The sequence below is a fragment of the Pleurodeles waltl genome, unplaced genomic scaffold, assembly GCF_031143425.1.
Source record: "Pleurodeles waltl isolate 20211129_DDA unplaced genomic scaffold, aPleWal1.hap1.20221129 scaffold_466, whole genome shotgun sequence".
NCBI classification, from domain to species: domain Eukaryota; kingdom Metazoa; phylum Chordata; class Amphibia; order Caudata; family Salamandridae; genus Pleurodeles; species Pleurodeles waltl.
Genome location: NW_027150174.1, coordinates 20887 through 43196, shown reverse-complemented (window position 1 = coordinate 43196; position 22310 = coordinate 20887). Strand labels below are relative to the sequence as shown.

At 49.2% G+C, this 22310-nt stretch overlaps 12 non-coding genes across 12 annotated transcripts; all 12 read left to right on the top strand.

Annotated features, from left to right (window-relative positions):
* Window positions 1-1313: 1313 nt before the first annotated feature.
* Window positions 1314-1432, top strand: LOC138278373 (5S ribosomal RNA). The gene has a single exon (XR_011200696.1). It is a non-coding gene; the product is annotated as a 5S ribosomal RNA (ribosomal RNA).
* A 1675-nt stretch (window positions 1433-3107) lies between these two features.
* On the top strand, window positions 3108-3226 carry LOC138278352 (5S ribosomal RNA). The gene has a single exon (XR_011200676.1). It is a non-coding gene; the product is annotated as a 5S ribosomal RNA (ribosomal RNA).
* Window positions 3227-4901: 1675 nt separating this feature from the next.
* On the top strand, window positions 4902-5020 carry LOC138278372 (5S ribosomal RNA). The gene has a single exon (XR_011200695.1). It is a non-coding gene; the product is annotated as a 5S ribosomal RNA (ribosomal RNA).
* A 1675-nt stretch (window positions 5021-6695) lies between these two features.
* On the top strand, window positions 6696-6814 carry LOC138278363 (5S ribosomal RNA). Its single transcript, XR_011200687.1, has one exon. It is a non-coding gene; the product is annotated as a 5S ribosomal RNA (ribosomal RNA).
* Window positions 6815-8489: 1675 nt separating this feature from the next.
* Window positions 8490-8608, top strand: LOC138278350 (5S ribosomal RNA). The gene has a single exon (XR_011200675.1). It is a non-coding gene; the product is annotated as a 5S ribosomal RNA (ribosomal RNA).
* Window positions 8609-10283: 1675 nt separating this feature from the next.
* On the top strand, window positions 10284-10402 carry LOC138278349 (5S ribosomal RNA). The gene has a single exon (XR_011200674.1). It is a non-coding gene; the product is annotated as a 5S ribosomal RNA (ribosomal RNA).
* Window positions 10403-12077: 1675 nt separating this feature from the next.
* LOC138278371 (5S ribosomal RNA) lies at window positions 12078-12196 on the top strand. Its single transcript, XR_011200694.1, has one exon. It is a non-coding gene; the product is annotated as a 5S ribosomal RNA (ribosomal RNA).
* A 1675-nt stretch (window positions 12197-13871) lies between these two features.
* On the top strand, window positions 13872-13990 carry LOC138278348 (5S ribosomal RNA). Its single transcript, XR_011200673.1, has one exon. It is a non-coding gene; the product is annotated as a 5S ribosomal RNA (ribosomal RNA).
* Window positions 13991-15665: 1675 nt separating this feature from the next.
* On the top strand, window positions 15666-15784 carry LOC138278370 (5S ribosomal RNA). Its single transcript, XR_011200693.1, has one exon. It is a non-coding gene; the product is annotated as a 5S ribosomal RNA (ribosomal RNA).
* Window positions 15785-17459: 1675 nt separating this feature from the next.
* LOC138278347 (5S ribosomal RNA) lies at window positions 17460-17578 on the top strand. Its single transcript, XR_011200672.1, has one exon. It is a non-coding gene; the product is annotated as a 5S ribosomal RNA (ribosomal RNA).
* A 1675-nt stretch (window positions 17579-19253) lies between these two features.
* LOC138278346 (5S ribosomal RNA) lies at window positions 19254-19372 on the top strand. The gene has a single exon (XR_011200671.1). It is a non-coding gene; the product is annotated as a 5S ribosomal RNA (ribosomal RNA).
* Window positions 19373-21047: 1675 nt separating this feature from the next.
* Window positions 21048-21166, top strand: LOC138278345 (5S ribosomal RNA). The gene has a single exon (XR_011200670.1). It is a non-coding gene; the product is annotated as a 5S ribosomal RNA (ribosomal RNA).
* The last annotated feature ends 1144 nt before the right edge of the window (window positions 21167-22310 follow it).

The window sequence follows — 22310 nt, the reverse complement described above, 5'->3', positions numbered from 1 at the left end:
AGGTGCGATTTCACACGGCCTGATGTCATGTGCCGTGATGTCATGTGCCGTGATGTCACTTGCATAGTGTCTAACTTGGTTAGTCCCCCGACTTATTTTCTTTAAGACTTGTACCATGAATAATCCTTAGCCCCCAAGAAATAGTGCTCGAGCCTACAGTTGGCAACCAAATGCAAAAAATCAGCACAGCGTGTGGGAAATCTGATAAAAGGACGATGATCTATTAGGTGTGGAAGAATGAAGTGAGTTGCAGACGCAAGTGTAATAGAGTCCAAAAGCAGAGCATTCCAGAAACAGGGAATAAAAAGAGGAAAGGTGCGTACAATTTGAGCTGTTTTAAAAGCATTCGGCAGCATTTTCCGGCATTTCCTGGCGCTGTAACAGGTGTCATTAACTCAACGATCCATTTATCGACCACAGAAAGAATGGGTGAGCAGGGCCTGTGCAGAATAAACCCTCTTCAACATAGGAAAACATCCCAGCAGAGAGCACGTGATCCACTGTTGCGTCCTTAGCATTAAACAACACACCTCTGACCCTTTCACTTTCACTGGGATTGTGAGAAGGGGCGTTATTTTGCATCTTGTTTCAGAAAGGAGTCCATGATGACAGATCCGATTTTTCCGACAACTCCTACGTACTTTCAGTGGGACCCTGGTTTGCCAAAAGGAAAGGAAAGACTGGCCACCCTCTGCCTGCAAGGCATGGCGAATGTGTTGCAGATGGCAGAGTCTGAGTGACAGAGCCTCTCCAGTAAGTGAAAAAAGTGCAAGAAGAGGTAAGTGATTGGCGTGCCTTCCCGTTTCTTTCTGGAGTTGTTAAGGTAGTGTAGAAGAGCTATTTCTCCTGGCCAGAGTGAATGGAGGTGTCGCCACCCAGTGGGATGAGGAAAAGAGAACTGCAGAGCAGCAACTATTGGTCCTTGGGAGGGGGGAATGAAGGCTGCTGTTGAGAAGCAGCGTCTCCCCTGGTGACTCCTCGGTGTCATGCCCTAAGGAGGGGTCCAAGGAGGCGCAGCACATGCTGTGTGAGGTGAGGGTTGTCCATTGCAATTGAGAGTGTGACAGGCGCCGTCTGCTGGTCGTGCTAGGTTTGGTGGGGGCTGCAGCAGCCTGTGAAGACGAGAGAAGCGGGAGTAGCGCCGAGCATGGTAAATGGAGGAGTACAAAATGTTGTTCCGTGTGGGTTGGGGCATTGTGCCTGGGGCAGTGTGGGAGTTCCCAGTGGGAGGGTGTTCCGCTGCAATTAAGAGCAGTAGGCTCCAGGCGGGTGGGCCGGGTGAGCAGAAGAGAGCTGAAAGTGCAGCTTTTCCTGCCTACGGCCATACCACCCTGAATGCGCCCGATCTGGTCCGATCTCGGAAGCTAAGCAGGGTCGGGCCTGGTTAGTACTTGGATGGGAGACCGCCTGGGAATACCAGGTGCTGTAGGCATTTTGCCTCTCGCACACACTAGGTGGCGCACGTCTAACCTCCATTACACAGCTTCCTCGCTAATTTCATTTTACACTTTTTATTTACTACACTCTTTTTTTACTCTCTTAAAAAAAGAAAGGAAAAAGAACAGCATTAACACGAAAATACACACTTTCCCAAGGAAAACGTACAATTATTATGCACTTTACACTCGGCCCAAAGTCAAGACAGCATTTGCTCCACGACGGACCAAGGCTCCCCAAGCTAAGGCTTTGCTTTCTTGCGGTAAGCATATGTGTCAGGTCTTCAGATCAGATCTCACTTCTTGGCATCTCATTTCCTGGCAGGTCATGGGTTGTGATGCCACTTCCTGTTTTTCCAGGTGCGATTTCACACGGCCTGATGTCATGTGCCGTGATGTCATGTGCCGTGATGTCACTTGCATAGTGTCTAACTTGGTTAGTCCCCCGACTTATTTTCTTTAAGACTTGTACCATGAATAATCCTTAGCCCCCAAGAAATAGTGCTCGAGCCTACAGTTGGCAACCAAATGCAAAAAATCAGCACAGCGTGTGGGAAATCTGATAAAAGGACGATGATCTATTAGGTGTGGAAGAATGAAGTGAGTTGCAGACGCAAGTGTAATAGAGTCCAAAAGCAGAGCATTCCAGAAACAGGGAATAAAAAGAGGAAAGGTGCGTACAATTTGAGCTGTTTTAAAAGCATTCGGCAGCATTTTCCGGCATTTCCTGGCGCTGTAACAGGTGTCATTAACTCAACGATCCATTTATCGACCACAGAAAGAATGGGTGAGCAGGGCCTGTGCAGAATAAACCCTCTTCAACATAGGAAAACATCCCAGCAGAGAGCACGTGATCCACTGTTGCGTCCTTAGCATTAAACAACACACCTCTGACCCTTTCACTTTCACTGGGATTGTGAGAAGGGGCGTTATTTTGCATCTTGTTTCAGAAAGGAGTCCATGATGACAGATCCGATTTTTCCGACAACTCCTACGTACTTTCAGTGGGACCCTGGTTTGCCAAAAGGAAAGGAAAGACTGGCCACCCTCTGCCTGCAAGGCATGGCGAATGTGTTGCAGATGGCAGAGTCTGAGTGACAGAGCCTCTCCAGTAAGTGAAAAAAGTGCAAGAAGAGGTAAGTGATTGGCGTGCCTTCCCGTTTCTTTCTGGAGTTGTTAAGGTAGTGTAGAAGAGCTATTTCTCCTGGCCAGAGTGAATGGAGGTGTCGCCACCCAGTGGGATGAGGAAAAGAGAACTGCAGAGCAGCAACTATTGGTCCTTGGGAGGGGGGAATGAAGGCTGCTGTTGAGAAGCAGCGTCTCCCCTGGTGACTCCTCGGTGTCATGCCCTAAGGAGGGGTCCAAGGAGGCGCAGCACATGCTGTGTGAGGTGAGGGTTGTCCATTGCAATTGAGAGTGTGACAGGCGCCGTCTGCTGGTCGTGCTAGGTTTGGTGGGGGCTGCAGCAGCCTGTGAAGACGAGAGAAGCGGGAGTAGCGCCGAGCATGGTAAATGGAGGAGTACAAAATGTTGTTCCGTGTGGGTTGGGGCATTGTGCCTGGGGCAGTGTGGGAGTTCCCAGTGGGAGGGTGTTCCGCTGCAATTAAGAGCAGTAGGCTCCAGGCGGGTGGGCCGGGTGAGCAGAAGAGAGCTGAAAGTGCAGCTTTTCCTGCCTACGGCCATACCACCCTGAATGCGCCCGATCTCGTCCGATCTCGGAAGCTAAGCAGGGTCGGGCCTGGTTAGTACTTGGATGGGAGACCGCCTGGGAATACCAGGTGCTGTAGGCATTTTGCCTCTCGCACACACTAGGTGGCGCACGTCTAACCTCCATTACACAGCTTCCTCGCTAATTTCATTTTACACTTTTTATTTACTACACTCTTTTTTTACTCTCTTAAAAAAAGAAAGGAAAAAGAACAGCATTAACACGAAAATACACACTTTCCCAAGGAAAACGTACAATTATTATGCACTTTACACTCGGCCCAAAGTCAAGACAGCATTTGCTCCACGACGGACCAAGGCTCCCCAAGCTAAGGCTTTGCTTTCTTGCGGTAAGCATATGTGTCAGGTCTTCAGATCAGATCTCACTTCTTGGCATCTCATTTCCTGGCAGGTCATGGGTTGTGATGCCACTTCCTGTTTTTCCAGGTGCGATTTCACACGGCCTGATGTCATGTGCCGTGATGTCATGTGCCGTGATGTCACTTGCATAGTGTCTAACTTGGTTAGTCCCCCGACTTATTTTCTTTAAGACTTGTACCATGAATAATCCTTAGCCCCCAAGAAATAGTGCTCGAGCCTACAGTTGGCAACCAAATGCAAAAAATCAGCACAGCGTGTGGGAAATCTGATAAAAGGACGATGATCTATTAGGTGTGGAAGAATGAAGTGAGTTGCAGACGCAAGTGTAATAGAGTCCAAAAGCAGAGCATTCCAGAAACAGGGAATAAAAAGAGGAAAGGTGCGTACAATTTGAGCTGTTTTAAAAGCATTCGGCAGCATTTTCCGGCATTTCCTGGCGCTGTAACAGGTGTCATTAACTCAACGATCCATTTATCGACCACAGAAAGAATGGGTGAGCAGGGCCTGTGCAGAATAAACCCTCTTCAACATAGGAAAACATCCCAGCAGAGAGCACGTGATCCACTGTTGCGTCCTTAGCATTAAACAACACACCTCTGACCCTTTCACTTTCACTGGGATTGTGAGAAGGGGCGTTATTTTGCATCTTGTTTCAGAAAGGAGTCCATGATGACAGATCCGATTTTTCCGACAACTCCTACGTACTTTCAGTGGGACCCTGGTTTGCCAAAAGGAAAGGAAAGACTGGCCACCCTCTGCCTGCAAGGCATGGCGAATGTGTTGCAGATGGCAGAGTCTGAGTGACAGAGCCTCTCCAGTAAGTGAAAAAAGTGCAAGAAGAGGTAAGTGATTGGCGTGCCTTCCCGTTTCTTTCTGGAGTTGTTAAGGTAGTGTAGAAGAGCTATTTCTCCTGGCCAGAGTGAATGGAGGTGTCGCCACCCAGTGGGATGAGGAAAAGAGAACTGCATAGCAGCAACTATTGGTCCTTGGGAGGGGGGAATGAAGGCTGCTGTTGAGAAGCAGCGTCTCCCCTGGTGACTCCTCGGTGTCATGCCCTAAGGAGGGGTCCAAGGAGGCGCAGCACATGCTGTGTGAGGTGAGGGTTGTCCATTGCAATTGAGAGTGTGACAGGCGCCGTCTGCTGGTCGTGCTAGGTTTGGTGGGGGCTGCAGCAGCCTGTGAAGACGAGAGAAGCGGGAGTAGCGCCGAGCATGGTAAATGGAGGAGTACAAAATGTTGTTCCGTGTGGGTTGGGGCATTGTGCCTGGGGCAGTGTGGGAGTTCCCAGTGGGAGGGTGTTCCGCTGCAATTAAGAGCAGTAGGCTCCAGGCGGGTGGGCCGGGTGAGCAGAAGAGAGCTGAAAGTGCAGCTTTTCCTGCCTACGGCCATACCACCCTGAATGCGCCCGATCTGGTCCGATCTCGGAAGCTAAGCAGGGTCGGGCCTGGTTAGTACTTGGATGGGAGACCGCCTGGGAATACCAGGTGCTGTAGGCATTTTGCCTCTCGCACACACTAGGTGGCGCACGTCTAACCTCCATTACACAGCTTCCTCGCTAATTTCATTTTACACTTTTTATTTACTACACTCTTTTTTTACTCTCTTAAAAAAAGAAAGGAAAAAGAACAGCATTAACACGAAAATACACACTTTCCCAAGGAAAACGTACAATTATTATGCACTTTACACTCGGCCCAAAGTCAAGACAGCATTTGCTCCACGACGGACCAAGGCTCCCCAAGCTAAGGCTTTGCTTTCTTGCGGTAAGCATATGTGTCAGGTCTTCAGATCAGATCTCACTTCTTGGCATCTCATTTCCTGGCAGGTCATGGGTTGTGATGCCACTTCCTGTTTTTCCAGGTGCGATTTCACACGGCCTGATGTCATGTGCCGTGATGTCATGTGCCGTGATGTCACTTGCATAGTGTCTAACTTGGTTAGTCCCCCGACTTATTTTCTTTAAGACTTGTACCATGAATAATCCTTAGCCCCCAAGAAATAGTGCTCGAGCCTACAGTTGGCAACCAAATGCAAAAAATCAGCACAGCGTGTGGGAAATCTGATAAAAGGACGATGATCTATTAGGTGTGGAAGAATGAAGTGAGTTGCAGACGCAAGTGTAATAGAGTCCAAAAGCAGAGCATTCCAGAAACAGGGAATAAAAAGAGGAAAGGTGCGTACAATTTGAGCTGTTTTAAAAGCATTCGGCAGCATTTTCCGGCATTTCCTGGCGCTGTAACAGGTGTCATTAACTCAACGATCCATTTATCGACCACAGAAAGAATGGGTGAGCAGGGCCTGTGCAGAATAAACCCTCTTCAACATAGGAAAACATCCCAGCAGAGAGCACGTGATCCACTGTTGCGTCCTTAGCATTAAACAACACACCTCTGACCCTTTCACTTTCACTGGGATTGTGAGAAGGGGCGTTATTTTGCATCTTGTTTCAGAAAGGAGTCCATGATGACAGATCCGATTTTTCCGACAACTCCTACGTACTTTCAGTGGGACCCTGGTTTGCCAAAAGGAAAGGAAAGACTGGCCACCCTCTGCCTGCAAGGCATGGCGAATGTGTTGCAGATGGCAGAGTCTGAGTGACAGAGCCTCTCCAGTAAGTGAAAAAAGTGCAAGAAGAGGTAAGTGATTGGCGTGCCTTCCCGTTTCTTTCTGGAGTTGTTAAGGTAGTGTAGAAGAGCTATTTCTCCTGGCCAGAGTGAATGGAGGTGTCGCCACCCAGTGGGATGAGGAAAAGAGAACTGCAGAGCAGCAACTATTGGTCCTTGGGAGGGGGGAATGAAGGCTGCTGTTGAGAAGCAGCGTCTCCCCTGGTGACTCCTCGGTGTCATGCCCTAAGGAGGGGTCCAAGGAGGCGCAGCACATGCTGTGTGAGGTGAGGGTTGTCCATTGCAATTGAGAGTGTGACAGGCGCCGTCTGCTGGTCGTGCTAGGTTTGGTGGGGGCTGCTGCAGCCTGTGAAGACGAGAGAAGCGGGAGTAGCGCCGAGCATGGTAAATGGAGGAGTACAAAATGTTGTTCCGTGTGGGTTGGGGCATTGTGCCTGGGGCAGTGTGGGAGTTCCCAGTGGGAGGGTGTTCCGCTGCAATTAAGAGCAGTAGGCTCCAGGCGGGTGGGCCGGGTGAGCAGAAGAGAGCTGAAAGTGCAGCTTTTCCTGCCTATGGCCATACCACCCTGAATGCGCCCGATCTCGTCCGATCTCGGAAGCTAAGCAGGGTCGGGCCTGGTTAGTACTTGGATGGGAGACCGCCTGGGAATACCAGGTGCTGTAGGCATTTTGCCTCTCGCACACACTAGGTGGCGCACGTCTAACCTCCATTACACAGCTTCCTCGCTAATTTCATTTTACACTTTTTATTTACTACACTCTTTTTTTACTCTCTTAAAAAAAGAAAGGAAAAAGAACAGCATTAACACGAAAATACACACTTTCCCAAGGAAAACGTACAATTATTATGCACTTTACACTCGGCCCAAAGTCAAGACAGCATTTGCTCCACGACGGACCAAGGCTCCCCAAGCTAAGGCTTTGCTTTCTTGCGGTAAGCATATGTGTCAGGTCTTCAGATCAGATCTCACTTCTTGGCATCTCATTTCCTGGCAGGTCATGGGTTGTGATGCCACTTCCTGTTTTTCCAGGTGCGATTTCACACGGCCTGATGTCATGTGCCGTGATGTCATGTGCCGTGATGTCACTTGCATAGTGTCTAACTTGGTTAGTCCCCCGACTTATTTTCTTTAAGACTTGTACCATGAATAATCCTTAGCCCCCAAGAAATAGTGCTCGAGCCTACAGTTGGCAACCAAATGCAAAAAATCAGCACAGCGTGTGGGAAATCTGATAAAAGGACGATGATCTATTAGGTGTGGAAGAATGAAGTGAGTTGCAGACGCAAGTGTAATAGAGTCCAAAAGCAGAGCATTCCAGAAACAGGGAATAAAAAGAGGAAAGGTGCGTACAATTTGAGCTGTTTTAAAAGCATTCGGCAGCATTTTCCGGCATTTCCTGGCGCTGTAACAGGTGTCATTAACTCAACGATCCATTTATCGACCACAGAAAGAATGGGTGAGCAGGGCCTGTGCAGAATAAACCCTCTTCAACATAGGAAAACATCCCAGCAGAGAGCACGTGATCCACTGTTGCGTCCTTAGCATTAAACAACACACCTCTGACCCTTTCACTTTCACTGGGATTGTGAGAAGGGGCGTTATTTTGCATCTTGTTTCAGAAAGGAGTCCATGATGACAGATCCGATTTTTCCGACAACTCCTACGTACTTTCAGTGGGACCCTGGTTTGCCAAAAGGAAAGGAAAGACTGGCCACCCTCTGCCTGCAAGGCATGGCGAATGTGTTGCAGATGGCAGAGTCTGAGTGACAGAGCCTCTCCAGTAAGTGAAAAAAGTGCAAGAAGAGGTAAGTGATTGGCGTGCCTTCCCGTTTCTTTCTGGAGTTGTTAAGGTAGTGTAGAAGAGCTATTTCTCCTGGCCAGAGTGAATGGAGGTGTCGCCACCCAGTGGGATGAGGAAAAGAGAACTGCAGAGCAGCAACTATTGGTCCTTGGGAGGGGGGAATGAAGGCTGCTGTTGAGAAGCAGCGTCTCCCCTGGTGACTCCTCGGTGTCATGCCCTAAGGAGGGGTCCAAGGAGGCGCAGCACATGCTGTGTGAGGTGAGGGTTGTCCATTGCAATTGAGAGTGTGACAGGCGCCGTCTGCTGGTCGTGCTAGGTTTGGTGGGGGCTGCTGCAGCCTGTGAAGACGAGAGAAGCGGGAGTAGCGCCGAGCATGGTAAATGGAGGAGTACAAAATGTTGTTCCGTGTGGGTTGGGGCATTGTGCCTGGGGCAGTGTGGGAGTTCCCAGTGGGAGGGTGTTCCGCTGCAATTAAGAGCAGTAGGCTCCAGGCGGGTGGGCCGGGTGAGCAGAAGAGAGCTGAAAGTGCAGCTTTTCCTGCCTACGGCCATACCACCCTGAATGCGCCCGATCTCGTCCGATCTCGGAAGCTAAGCAGGGTCGGGCCTGGTTAGTACTTGGATGGGAGACCGCCTGGGAATACCAGGTGCTGTAGGCATTTTGCCTCTCGCACACACTAGGTGGCGCACGTCTAACCTCCATTACACAGCTTCCTCGCTAATTTCATTTTACACTTTTTATTTACTACACTCTTTTTTTACTCTCTTAAAAAAAGAAAGGAAAAAGAACAGCATTAACACGAAAATACACACTTTCCCAAGGAAAACGTACAATTATTATGCACTTTACACTCGGCCCAAAGTCAAGACAGCATTTGCTCCACGACGGACCAAGGCTCCCCAAGCTAAGGCTTTGCTTTCTTGCGGTAAGCATATGTGTCAGGTCTTCAGATCAGATCTCACTTCTTGGCATCTCATTTCCTGGCAGGTCATGGGTTGTGATGCCACTTCCTGTTTTTCCAGGTGCGATTTCACACGGCCTGATGTCATGTGCCGTGATGTCATGTGCCGTGATGTCACTTGCATAGTGTCTAACTTGGTTAGTCCCCCGACTTATTTTCTTTAAGACTTGTACCATGAATAATCCTTAGCCCCCAAGAAATAGTGCTCGAGCCTACAGTTGGCAACCAAATGCAAAAAATCAGCACAGCGTGTGGGAAATCTGATAAAAGGACGATGATCTATTAGGTGTGGAAGAATGAAGTGAGTTGCAGACGCAAGTGTAATAGAGTCCAAAAGCAGAGCATTCCAGAAACAGGGAATAAAAAGAGGAAAGGTGCGTACAATTTGAGCTGTTTTAAAAGCATTCGGCAGCATTTTCCGGCATTTCCTGGCGCTGTAACAGGTGTCATTAACTCAACGATCCATTTATCGACCACAGAAAGAATGGGTGAGCAGGGCCTGTGCAGAATAAACCCTCTTCAACATAGGAAAACATCCCAGCAGAGAGCACGTGATCCACTGTTGCGTCCTTAGCATTAAACAACACACCTCTGACCCTTTCACTTTCACTGGGATTGTGAGAAGGGGCGTTATTTTGCATCTTGTTTCAGAAAGGAGTCCATGATGACAGATCCGATTTTTCCGACAACTCCTACGTACTTTCAGTGGGACCCTGGTTTGCCAAAAGGAAAGGAAAGACTGGCCACCCTCTGCCTGCAAGGCATGGCGAATGTGTTGCAGATGGCAGAGTCTGAGTGACAGAGCCTCTCCAGTAAGTGAAAAAAGTGCAAGAAGAGGTAAGTGATTGGCGTGCCTTCCCGTTTCTTTCTGGAGTTGTTAAGGTAGTGTAGAAGAGCTATTTCTCCTGGCCAGAGTGAATGGAGGTGTCGCCACCCAGTGGGATGAGGAAAAGAGAACTGCAGAGCAGCAACTATTGGTCCTTGGGAGGGGGGAATGAAGGCTGCTGTTGAGAAGCAGCGTCTCCCCTGGTGACTCCTCGGTGTCATGCCCTAAGGAGGGGTCCAAGGAGGCGCAGCACATGCTGTGTGAGGTGAGGGTTGTCCATTGCAATTGAGAGTGTGACAGGCGCCGTCTGCTGGTCGTGCTAGGTTTGGTGGGGGCTGCTGCAGCCTGTGAAGACGAGAGAAGCGGGAGTAGCGCCGAGCATGGTAAATGGAGGAGTACAAAATGTTGTTCCGTGTGGGTTGGGGCATTGTGCCTGGGGCAGTGTGGGAGTTCCCAGTGGGAGGGTGTTCCGCTGCAATTAAGAGCAGTAGGCTCCAGGCGGGTGGGCCGGGTGAGCAGAAGAGAGCTGAAAGTGCAGCTTTTCCTGCCTACGGCCATACCACCCTGAATGCGCCCGATCTCGTCCGATCTCGGAAGCTAAGCAGGGTCGGGCCTGGTTAGTACTTGGATGGGAGACCGCCTGGGAATACCAGGTGCTGTAGGCATTTTGCCTCTCGCACACACTAGGTGGCGCACGTCTAACCTCCATTACACAGCTTCCTCGCTAATTTCATTTTACACTTTTTATTTACTACACTCTTTTTTTACTCTCTTAAAAAAAGAAAGGAAAAAGAACAGCATTAACACGAAAATACACACTTTCCCAAGGAAAACGTACAATTATTATGCACTTTACACTCGGCCCAAAGTCAAGACAGCATTTGCTCCACGACGGACCAAGGCTCCCCAAGCTAAGGCTTTGCTTTCTTGCGGTAAGCATATGTGTCAGGTCTTCAGATCAGATCTCACTTCTTGGCATCTCATTTCCTGGCAGGTCATGGGTTGTGATGCCACTTCCTGTTTTTCCAGGTGCGATTTCACACGGCCTGATGTCATGTGCCGTGATGTCATGTGCCGTGATGTCACTTGCATAGTGTCTAACTTGGTTAGTCCCCCGACTTATTTTCTTTAAGACTTGTACCATGAATAATCCTTAGCCCCCAAGAAATAGTGCTCGAGCCTACAGTTGGCAACCAAATGCAAAAAATCAGCACAGCGTGTGGGAAATCTGATAAAAGGACGATGATCTATTAGGTGTGGAAGAATGAAGTGAGTTGCAGACGCAAGTGTAATAGAGTCCAAAAGCAGAGCATTCCAGAAACAGGGAATAAAAAGAGGAAAGGTGCGTACAATTTGAGCTGTTTTAAAAGCATTCGGCAGCATTTTCCGGCATTTCCTGGCGCTGTAACAGGTGTCATTAACTCAACGATCCATTTATCGACCACAGAAAGAATGGGTGAGCAGGGCCTGTGCAGAATAAACCCTCTTCAACATAGGAAAACATCCCAGCAGAGAGCACGTGATCCACTGTTGCGTCCTTAGCATTAAACAACACACCTCTGACCCTTTCACTTTCACTGGGATTGTGAGAAGGGGCGTTATTTTGCATCTTGTTTCAGAAAGGAGTCCATGATGACAGATCCGATTTTTCCGACAACTCCTACGTACTTTCAGTGGGACCCTGGTTTGCCAAAAGGAAAGGAAAGACTGGCCACCCTCTGCCTGCAAGGCATGGCGAATGTGTTGCAGATGGCAGAGTCTGAGTGACAGAGCCTCTCCAGTAAGTGAAAAAAGTGCAAGAAGAGGTAAGTGATTGGCGTGCCTTCCCGTTTCTTTCTGGAGTTGTTAAGGTAGTGTAGAAGAGCTATTTCTCCTGGCCAGAGTGAATGGAGGTGTCGCCACCCAGTGGGATGAGGAAAAGAGAACTGCATAGCAGCAACTATTGGTCCTTGGGAGGGGGGAATGAAGGCTGCTGTTGAGAAGCAGCGTCTCCCCTGGTGACTCCTCGGTGTCATGCCCTAAGGAGGGGTCCAAGGAGGCGCAGCACATGCTGTGTGAGGTGAGGGTTGTCCATTGCAATTGAGAGTGTGACAGGCGCCGTCTGCTGGTCGTGCTAGGTTTGGTGGGGGCTGCAGCAGCCTGTGAAGACGAGAGAAGCGGGAGTAGCGCCGAGCATGGTAAATGGAGGAGTACAAAATGTTGTTCCGTGTGGGTTGGGGCATTGTGCCTGGGGCAGTGTGGGAGTTCCCAGTGGGAGGGTGTTCCGCTGCAATTAAGAGCAGTAGGCTCCAGGCGGGTGGGCCGGGTGAGCAGAAGAGAGCTGAAAGTGCAGCTTTTCCTGCCTACGGCCATACCACCCTGAATGCGCCCGATCTGGTCCGATCTCGGAAGCTAAGCAGGGTCGGGCCTGGTTAGTACTTGGATGGGAGACCGCCTGGGAATACCAGGTGCTGTAGGCATTTTGCCTCTCGCACACACTAGGTGGCGCACGTCTAACCTCCATTACACAGCTTCCTCGCTAATTTCATTTTACACTTTTTATTTACTACACTCTTTTTTTACTCTCTTAAAAAAAGAAAGGAAAAAGAACAGCATTAACACGAAAATACACACTTTCCCAAGGAAAACGTACAATTATTATGCACTTTACACTCGGCCCAAAGTCAAGACAGCATTTGCTCCACGACGGACCAAGGCTCCCCAAGCTAAGGCTTTGCTTTCTTGCGGTAAGCATATGTGTCAGGTCTTCAGATCAGATCTCACTTCTTGGCATCTCATTTCCTGGCAGGTCATGGGTTGTGATGCCACTTCCTGTTTTTCCAGGTGCGATTTCACACGGCCTGATGTCATGTGCCGTGATGTCATGTGCCGTGATGTCACTTGCATAGTGTCTAACTTGGTTAGTCCCCCGACTTATTTTCTTTAAGACTTGTACCATGAATAATCCTTAGCCCCCAAGAAATAGTGCTCGAGCCTACAGTTGGCAACCAAATGCAAAAAATCAGCACAGCGTGTGGGAAATCTGATAAAAGGACGATGATCTATTAGGTGTGGAAGAATGAAGTGAGTTGCAGACGCAAGTGTAATAGAGTCCAAAAGCAGAGCATTCCAGAAACAGGGAATAAAAAGAGGAAAGGTGCGTACAATTTGAGCTGTTTTAAAAGCATTCGGCAGCATTTTCCGGCATTTCCTGGCGCTGTAACAGGTGTCATTAACTCAACGATCCATTTATCGACCACAGAAAGAATGGGTGAGCAGGGCCTGTGCAGAATAAACCCTCTTCAACATAGGAAAACATCCCAGCAGAGAGCACGTGATCCACTGTTGCGTCCTTAGCATTAAACAACACACCTCTGACCCTTTCACTTTCACTGGGATTGTGAGAAGGGGCGTTATTTTGCATCTTGTTTCAGAAAGGAGTCCATGATGACAGATCCGATTTTTCCGACAACTCCTACGTACTTTCAGTGGGACCCTGGTTTGCCAAAAGGAAAGGAAAGACTGGCCACCCTCTGCCTGCAAGGCATGGCGAATGTGTTGCAGATGGCAGAGTCTGAGTGACAGAGCCTCTCCAGTAAGTGAAAAAAGTGCAAGAAGAGGTAAGTGATTGGCGTGCCTTCCCGTTTCTTTCTGGAGTTGTTAAGGTAGTGTAGAAGAGCTATTTCTCCTGGCCAGAGTGAATGGAGGTGTCGCCACCCAGTGGGATGAGGAAAAGAGAACTGCAGAGCAGCAACTATTGGTCCTTGGGAGGGGGGAATGAAGGCTGCTGTTGAGAAGCAGCGTCTCCCCTGGTGACTCCTCGGTGTCATGCCCTAAGGAGGGGTCCAAGGAGGCGCAGCACATGCTGTGTGAGGTGAGGGTTGTCCATTGCAATTGAGAGTGTGACAGGCGCCGTCTGCTGGTCGTGCTAGGTTTGGTGGGGGCTGCAGCAGCCTGTGAAGACGAGAGAAGCGGGAGTAGCGCCGAGCATGGTAAATGGAGGAGTACAAAATGTTGTTCCGTGTGGGTTGGGGCATTGTGCCTGGGGCAGTGTGGGAGTTCCCAGTGGGAGGGTGTTCCGCTGCAATTAAGAGCAGTAGGCTCCAGGCGGGTGGGCCGGGTGAGCAGAAGAGAGCTGAAAGTGCAGCTTTTCCTGCCTACGGCCATACCACCCTGAATGCGCCCGATCTCGTCCGATCTCGGAAGCTAAGCAGGGTCGGGCCTGGTTAGTACTTGGATGGGAGACCGCCTGGGAATACCAGGTGCTGTAGGCATTTTGCCTCTCGCACACACTAGGTGGCGCACGTCTAACCTCCATTACACAGCTTCCTCGCTAATTTCATTTTACACTTTTTATTTACTACACTCTTTTTTTACTCTCTTAAAAAAAGAAAGGAAAAAGAACAGCATTAACACGAAAATACACACTTTCCCAAGGAAAACGTACAATTATTATGCACTTTACACTCGGCCCAAAGTCAAGACAGCATTTGCTCCACGACGGACCAAGGCTCCCCTAGCTAAGGCTTTGCTTTCTTGCGGTAAGCATATGTGTCAGGTCTTCAGATCAGATCTCACTTCTTGGCATCTCATTTCCTGGCAGGTCATGGGTTGTGATGCCACTTCCTGTTTTTCCAGGTGCGATTTCACACGGCCTGATGTCATGTGCCGTGATGTCATGTGCCGTGATGTCACTTGCATAGTGTCTAACTTGGTTAGTCCCCCGACTTATTTTCTTTAAGACTTGTACCATGAATAATCCTTAGCCCCCAAGAAATAGTGCTCGAGCCTACAGTTGGCAACCAAATGCAAAAAATCAGCACAGCGTGTGGGAAATCTGATAAAAGGACGATGATCTATTAGGTGTGGAAGAATGAAGTGAGTTGCAGACGCAAGTGTAATAGAGTCCAAAAGCAGAGCATTCCAGAAACAGGGAATAAAAAGAGGAAAGGTGCGTACAATTTGAGCTGTTTTAAAAGCATTCGGCAGCATTTTCCGGCATTTCCTGGCGCTGTAACAGGTGTCATTAACTCAACGATCCATTTATCGACCACAGAAAGAATGGGTGAGCAGGGCCTGTGCAGAATAAACCCTCTTCAACATAGGAAAACATCCCAGCAGAGAGCACGTGATCCACTGTTGCGTCCTTAGCATTAAACAACACACCTCTGACCCTTTCACTTTCACTGGGATTGTGAGAAGGGGCGTTATTTTGCATCTTGTTTCAGAAAGGAGTCCATGATGACAGATCCGATTTTTCCGACAACTCCTACGTACTTTCAGTGGGACCCTGGTTTGCCAAAAGGAAAGGAAAGACTGGCCACCCTCTGCCTGCAAGGCATGGCGAATGTGTTGCAGATGGCAGAGTCTGAGTGACAGAGCCTCTCCAGTAAGTGAAAAAAGTGCAAGAAGAGGTAAGTGATTGGCGTGCCTTCCCGTTTCTTTCTGGAGTTGTTAAGGTAGTGTAGAAGAGCTATTTCTCCTGGCCAGAGTGAATGGAGGTGTCGCCACCCAGTGGGATGAGGAAAAGAGAACTGCATAGCAGCAACTATTGGTCCTTGGGAGGGGGGAATGAAGGCTGCTGTTGAGAAGCAGCGTCTCCCCTGGTGACTCCTCGGTGTCATGCCCTAAGGAGGGGTCCAAGGAGGCGCAGCACATGCTGTGTGAGGTGAGGGTTGTCCATTGCAATTGAGAGTGTGACAGGCGCCGTCTGCTGGTCGTGCTAGGTTTGGTGGGGGCTGCAGCAGCCTGTGAAGACGAGAGAAGCGGGAGTAGCGCCGAGCATGGTAAATGGAGGAGTACAAAATGTTGTTCCGTGTGGGTTGGGGCATTGTGCCTGGGGCAGTGTGGGAGTTCCCAGTGGGAGGGTGTTCCGCTGCAATTAAGAGCAGTAGGCTCCAGGCGGGTGGGCCGGGTGAGCAGAAGAGAGCTGAAAGTGCAGCTTTTCCTGCCTACGGCCATACCACCCTGAATGCGCCCGATCTGGTCCGATCTCGGAAGCTAAGCAGGGTCGGGCCTGGTTAGTACTTGGATGGGAGACCGCCTGGGAATACCAGGTGCTGTAGGCATTTTGCCTCTCGCACACACTAGGTGGCGCACGTCTAACCTCCATTACACAGCTTCCTCGCTAATTTCATTTTACACTTTTTATTTACTACACTCTTTTTTTACTCTCTTAAAAAAAGAAAGGAAAAAGAACAGCATTAACACGAAAATACACACTTTCCCAAGGAAAACGTACAATTATTATGCACTTTACACTCGGCCCAAAGTCAAGACAGCATTTGCTCCACGACGGACCAAGGCTCCCCAAGCTAAGGCTTTGCTTTCTTGCGGTAAGCATATGTGTCAGGTCTTCAGATCAGATCTCACTTCTTGGCATCTCATTTCCTGGCAGGTCATGGGTTGTGATGCCACTTCCTGTTTTTCCAGGTGCGATTTCACACGGCCTGATGTCATGTGCCGTGATGTCATGTGCCGTGATGTCACTTGCATAGTGTCTAACTTGGTTAGTCCCCCGACTTATTTTCTTTAAGACTTGTACCATGAATAATCCTTAGCCCCCAAGAAATAGTGCTCGAGCCTACAGTTGGCAACCAAATGCAAAAAATCAGCACAGCGTGTGGGAAATCTGATAAAAGGACGATGATCTATTAGGTGTGGAAGAATGAAGTGAGTTGCAGACGCAAGTGTAATAGAGTCCAAAAGCAGAGCATTCCAGAAACAGGGAATAAAAAGAGGAAAGGTGCGTACAATTTGAGCTGTTTTAAAAGCATTCGGCAGCATTTTCCGGCATTTCCTGGCGCTGTAACAGGTGTCATTAACTCAACGATCCATTTATCGACCACAGAAAGAATGGGTGAGCAGGGCCTGTGCAGAATAAACCCTCTTCAACATAGGAAAACATCCCAGCAGAGAGCACGTGATCCACTGTTGCGTCCTTAGCATTAAACAACACACCTCTGACCCTTTCACTTTCACTGGGATTGTGAGAAGGGGCGTTATTTTGCATCTTGTTTCAGAAAGGAGTCCATGATGACAGATCCGATTTTTCCGACAACTCCTACGTACTTTCAGTGGGACCCTGGTTTGCCAAAAGGAAAGGAAAGACTGGCCACCCTCTGCCTGCAAGGCATGGCGAATGTGTTGCAGATGGCAGAGTCTGAGTGACAGAGCCTCTCCAGTAAGTGAAAAAAGTGCAAGAAGAGGTAAGTGATTGGCGTGCCTTCCCGTTTCTTTCTGGAGTTGTTAAGGTAGTGTAGAAGAGCTATTTCTCCTGGCCAGAGTGAATGGAGGTGTCGCCACCCAGTGGGATGAGGAAAAGAGAACTGCAGAGCAGCAACTATTGGTCCTTGGGAGGGGGGAATGAAGGCTGCTGTTGAGAAGCAGCGTCTCCCCTGGTGACTCCTCGGTGTCATGCCCTAAGGAGGGGTCCAAGGAGGCGCAGCACATGCTGTGTGAGGTGAGGGTTGTCCATTGCAATTGAGAGTGTGACAGGCGCCGTCTGCTGGTCGTGCTAGGTTTGGTGGGGGCTGCAGCAGCCTGTGAAGACGAGAGAAGCGGGAGTAGCGCCGAGCATGGTAAATGGAGGAGTACAAAATGTTGTTCCGTGTGGGTTGGGGCATTGTGCCTGGGGCAGTGTGGGAGTTCCCAGTGGGAGGGTGTTCCGCTGCAATTAAGAGCAGTAGGCTCCAGGCGGGTGGGCCGGGTGAGCAGAAGAGAGCTGAAAGTGCAGCTTTTCCTGCCTACGGCCATACCACCCTGAATGCGCCCGATCTCGTCCGATCTCGGAAGCTAAGCAGGGTCGGGCCTGGTTAGTACTTGGATGGGAGACCGCCTGGGAATACCAGGTGCTGTAGGCATTTTGCCTCTCGCACACACTAGGTGGCGCACGTCTAACCTCCATTACACAGCTTCCTCGCTAATTTCATTTTACACTTTTTATTTACTACACTCTTTTTTTACTCTCTTAAAAAAAGAAAGGAAAAAGAACAGCATTAACACGAAAATACACACTTTCCCAAGGAAAACGTACAATTATTATGCACTTTACACTCGGCCCAAAGTCAAGACAGCATTTGCTCCACGACGGACCAAGGCTCCCCAAGCTAAGGCTTTGCTTTCTTGCGGTAAGCATATGTGTCAGGTCTTCAGATCAGATCTCACTTCTTGGCATCTCATTTCCTGGCAGGTCATGGGTTGTGATGCCACTTCCTGTTTTTCCAGGTGCGATTTCACACGGCCTGATGTCATGTGCCGTGATGTCATGTGCCGTGATGTCACTTGCATAGTGTCTAACTTGGTTAGTCCCCCGACTTATTTTCTTTAAGACTTGTACCATGAATAATCCTTAGCCCCCAAGAAATAGTGCTCGAGCCTACAGTTGGCAACCAAATGCAAAAAATCAGCACAGCGTGTGGGAAATCTGATAAAAGGACGATGATCTATTAGGTGTGGAAGAATGAAGTGAGTTGCAGACGCAAGTGTAATAGAGTCCAAAAGCAGAGCATTCCAGAAACAGGGAATAAAAAGAGGAAAGGTGCGTACAATTTGAGCTGTTTTAAAAGCATTCGGCAGCATTTTCCGGCATTTCCTGGCGCTGTAACAGGTGTCATTAACTCAACGATCCATTTATCGACCACAGAAAGAATGGGTGAGCAGGGCCTGTGCAGAATAAACCCTCTTCAACATAGGAAAACATCCCAGCAGAGAGCACGTGATCCACTGTTGCGTCCTTAGCATTAAACAACACACCTCTGACCCTTTCACTTTCACTGGGATTGTGAGAAGGGGCGTTATTTTGCATCTTGTTTCAGAAAGGAGTCCATGATGACAGATCCGATTTTTCCGACAACTCCTACGTACTTTCAGTGGGACCCTGGTTTGCCAAAAGGAAAGGAAAGACTGGCCACCCTCTGCCTGCAAGGCATGGCGAATGTGTTGCAGATGGCAGAGTCTGAGTGACAGAGCCTCTCCAGTAAGTGAAAAAAGTGCAAGAAGAGGTAAGTGATTGGCGTGCCTTCCCGTTTCTTTCTGGAGTTGTTAAGGTAGTGTAGAAGAGCTATTTCTCCTGGCCAGAGTGAATGGAGGTGTCGCCACCCAGTGGGATGAGGAAAAGAGAACTGCAGAGCAGCAACTATTGGTCCTTGGGAGGGGGGAATGAAGGCTGCTGTTGAGAAGCAGCGTCTCCCCTGGTGACTCCTCGGTGTCATGCCCTAAGGAGGGGTCCAAGGAGGCGCAGCACATGCTGTGTGAGGTGAGGGTTGTCCATTGCAATTGAGAGTGTGACAGGCGCCGTCTGCTGGTCGTGCTAGGTTTGGTGGGGGCTGCTGCAGCCTGTGAAGACGAGAGAAGCGGGAGTAGCGCCGAGCATGGTAAATGGAGGAGTACAAAATGTTGTTCCGTGTGGGTTGGGGCATTGTGCCTGGGGCAGTGTGGGAGTTCCCAGTGGGAGGGTGTTCCGCTGCAATTAAGAGCAGTAGGCTCCAGGCGGGTGGGCCGGGTGAGCAGAAGAGAGCTGAAAGTGCAGCTTTTCCTGCCTACGGCCATACCACCCTGAATGCGCCCGATCTCGTCCGATCTCGGAAGCTAAGCAGGGTCGGGCCTGGTTAGTACTTGGATGGGAGACCGCCTGGGAATACCAGGTGCTGTAGGCATTTTGCCTCTCGCACACACTAGGTGGCGCACGTCTAACCTCCATTACACAGCTTCCTCGCTAATTTCATTTTACACTTTTTATTTACTACACTCTTTTTTTACTCTCTTAAAAAAAGAAAGGAAAAAGAACAGCATTAACACGAAAATACACACTTTCCCAAGGAAAACGTACAATTATTATGCACTTTACACTCGGCCCAAAGTCAAGACAGCATTTGCTCCACGACGGACCAAGGCTCCCCAAGCTAAGGCTTTGCTTTCTTGCGGTAAGCATATGTGTCAGGTCTTCAGATCAGATCTCACTTCTTGGCATCTCATTTCCTGGCAGGTCATGGGTTGTGATGCCACTTCCTGTTTTTCCAGGTGCGATTTCACACGGCCTGATGTCATGTGCCGTGATGTCATGTGCCGTGATGTCACTTGCATAGTGTCTAACTTGGTTAGTCCCCCGACTTATTTTCTTTAAGACTTGTACCATGAATAATCCTTAGCCCCCAAGAAATAGTGCTCGAGCCTACAGTTGGCAACCAAATGCAAAAAATCAGCACAGCGTGTGGGAAATCTGATAAAAGGACGATGATCTATTAGGTGTGGAAGAATGAAGTGAGTTGCAGACGCAAGTGTAATAGAGTCCAAAAGCAGAGCATTCCAGAAACAGGGAATAAAAAGAGGAAAGGTGCGTACAATTTGAGCTGTTTTAAAAGCATTCGGCAGCATTTTCCGGCATTTCCTGGCGCTGTAACAGGTGTCATTAACTCAACGATCCATTTATCGACCACAGAAAGAATGGGTGAGCAGGGCCTGTGCAGAATAAACCCTCTTCAACATAGGAAAACATCCCAGCAGAGAGCACGTGATCCACTGTTGCGTCCTTAGCATTAAACAACACACCTCTGACCCTTTCACTTTCACTGGGATTGTGAGAAGGGGCGTTATTTTGCATCTTGTTTCAGAAAGGAGTCCATGATGACAGATCCGATTTTTCCGACAACTCCTACGTACTTTCAGTGGGACCCTGGTTTGCCAAAAGGAAAGGAAAGACTGGCCACCCTCTGCCTGCAAGGCATGGCGAATGTGTTGCAGATGGCAGAGTCTGAGTGACAGAGCCTCTCCAGTAAGTGAAAAAAGTGCAAGAAGAGGTAAGTGATTGGCGTGCCTTCCCGTTTCTTTCTGGAGTTGTTAAGGTAGTGTAGAAGAGCTATTTCTCCTGGCCAGAGTGAATGGAGGTGTCGCCACCCAGTGGGATGAGGAAAAGAGAACTGCAGAGCAGCAACTATTGGTCCTTGGGAGGGGGGAATGAAGGCTGCTGTTGAGAAGCAGCGTCTCCCCTGGTGACTCCTCGGTGTCATGCCCTAAGGAGGGGTCCAAGGAGGCGCAGCACATGCTGTGTGAGGTGAGGGTTGTCCATTGCAATTGAGAGTGTGACAGGCGCCGTCTGCTGGTCGTGCTAGGTTTGGTGGGGGCTGCTGCAGCCTGTGAAGACGAGAGAAGCGGGAGTAGCGCCGAGCATGGTAAATGGAGGAGTACAAAATGTTGTTCCGTGTGGGTTGGGGCATTGTGCCTGGGGCAGTGTGGGAGTTCCCAGTGGGAGGGTGTTCCGCTGCAATTAAGAGCAGTAGGCTCCAGGCGGGTGGGCCGGGTGAGCAGAAGAGAGCTGAAAGTGCAGCTTTTCCTGCCTACGGCCATACCACCCTGAATGCGCCCGATCTCGTCCGATCTCGGAAGCTAAGCAGGGTCGGGCCTGGTTAGTACTTGGATGGGAGACCGCCTGGGAATACCAGGTGCTGTAGGCATTTTGCCTCTCGCACACACTAGGTGGCGCACGTCTAACCTCCATTACACAGCTTCCTCGCTAATTTCATTTTACACTTTTTATTTACTACACTCTTTTTTTACTCTCTTAAAAAAAGAAAGGAAAAAGAACAGCATTAACACGAAAATACACACTTTCCCAAGGAAAACGTACAATTATTATGCACTTTACACTCGGCCCAAAGTCAAGACAGCATTTGCTCCACGACGGACCAAGGCTCCCCAAGCTAAGGCTTTGCTTTCTTGCGGTAAGCATATGTGTCAGGTCTTCAGATCAGATCTCACTTCTTGGCATCTCATTTCCTGGCAGGTCATGGGTTGTGATGCCACTTCCTGTTTTTCCAGGTGCGATTTCACACGGCCTGATGTCATGTGCCGTGATGTCATGTGCCGTGATGTCACTTGCATAGTGTCTAACTTGGTTAGTCCCCCGACTTATTTTCTTTAAGACTTGTACCATGAATAATCCTTAGCCCCCAAGAAATAGTGCTCGAGCCTACAGTTGGCAACCAAATGCAAAAAATCAGCACAGCGTGTGGGAAATCTGATAAAAGGACGATGATCTATTAGGTGTGGAAGAATGAAGTGAGTTGCAGACGCAAGTGTAATAGAGTCCAAAAGCAGAGCATTCCAGAAACAGGGAATAAAAAGAGGAAAGGTGCGTACAATTTGAGCTGTTTTAAAAGCATTCGGCAGCATTTTCCGGCATTTCCTGGCGCTGTAACAGGTGTCATTAACTCAACGATCCATTTATCGACCACAGAAAGAATGGGTGAGCAGGGCCTGTGCAGAATAAACCCTCTTCAACATAGGAAAACATCCCAGCAGAGAGCACGTGATCCACTGTTGCGTCCTTAGCATTAAACAACACACCTCTGACCCTTTCACTTTCACTGGGATTGTGAGAAGGGGCGTTATTTTGCATCTTGTTTCAGAAAGGAGTCCATGATGACAGATCCGATTTTTCCGACAACTCCTACGTACTTTCAGTGGGACCCTGGTTTGCCAAAAGGAAAGGAAAGACTGGCCACCCTCTGCCTGCAAGGCATGGCGAATGTGTTGCAGATGGCAGAGTCTGAGTGACAGAGCCTCTCCAGTAAGTGAAAAAAGTGCAAGAAGAGGTAA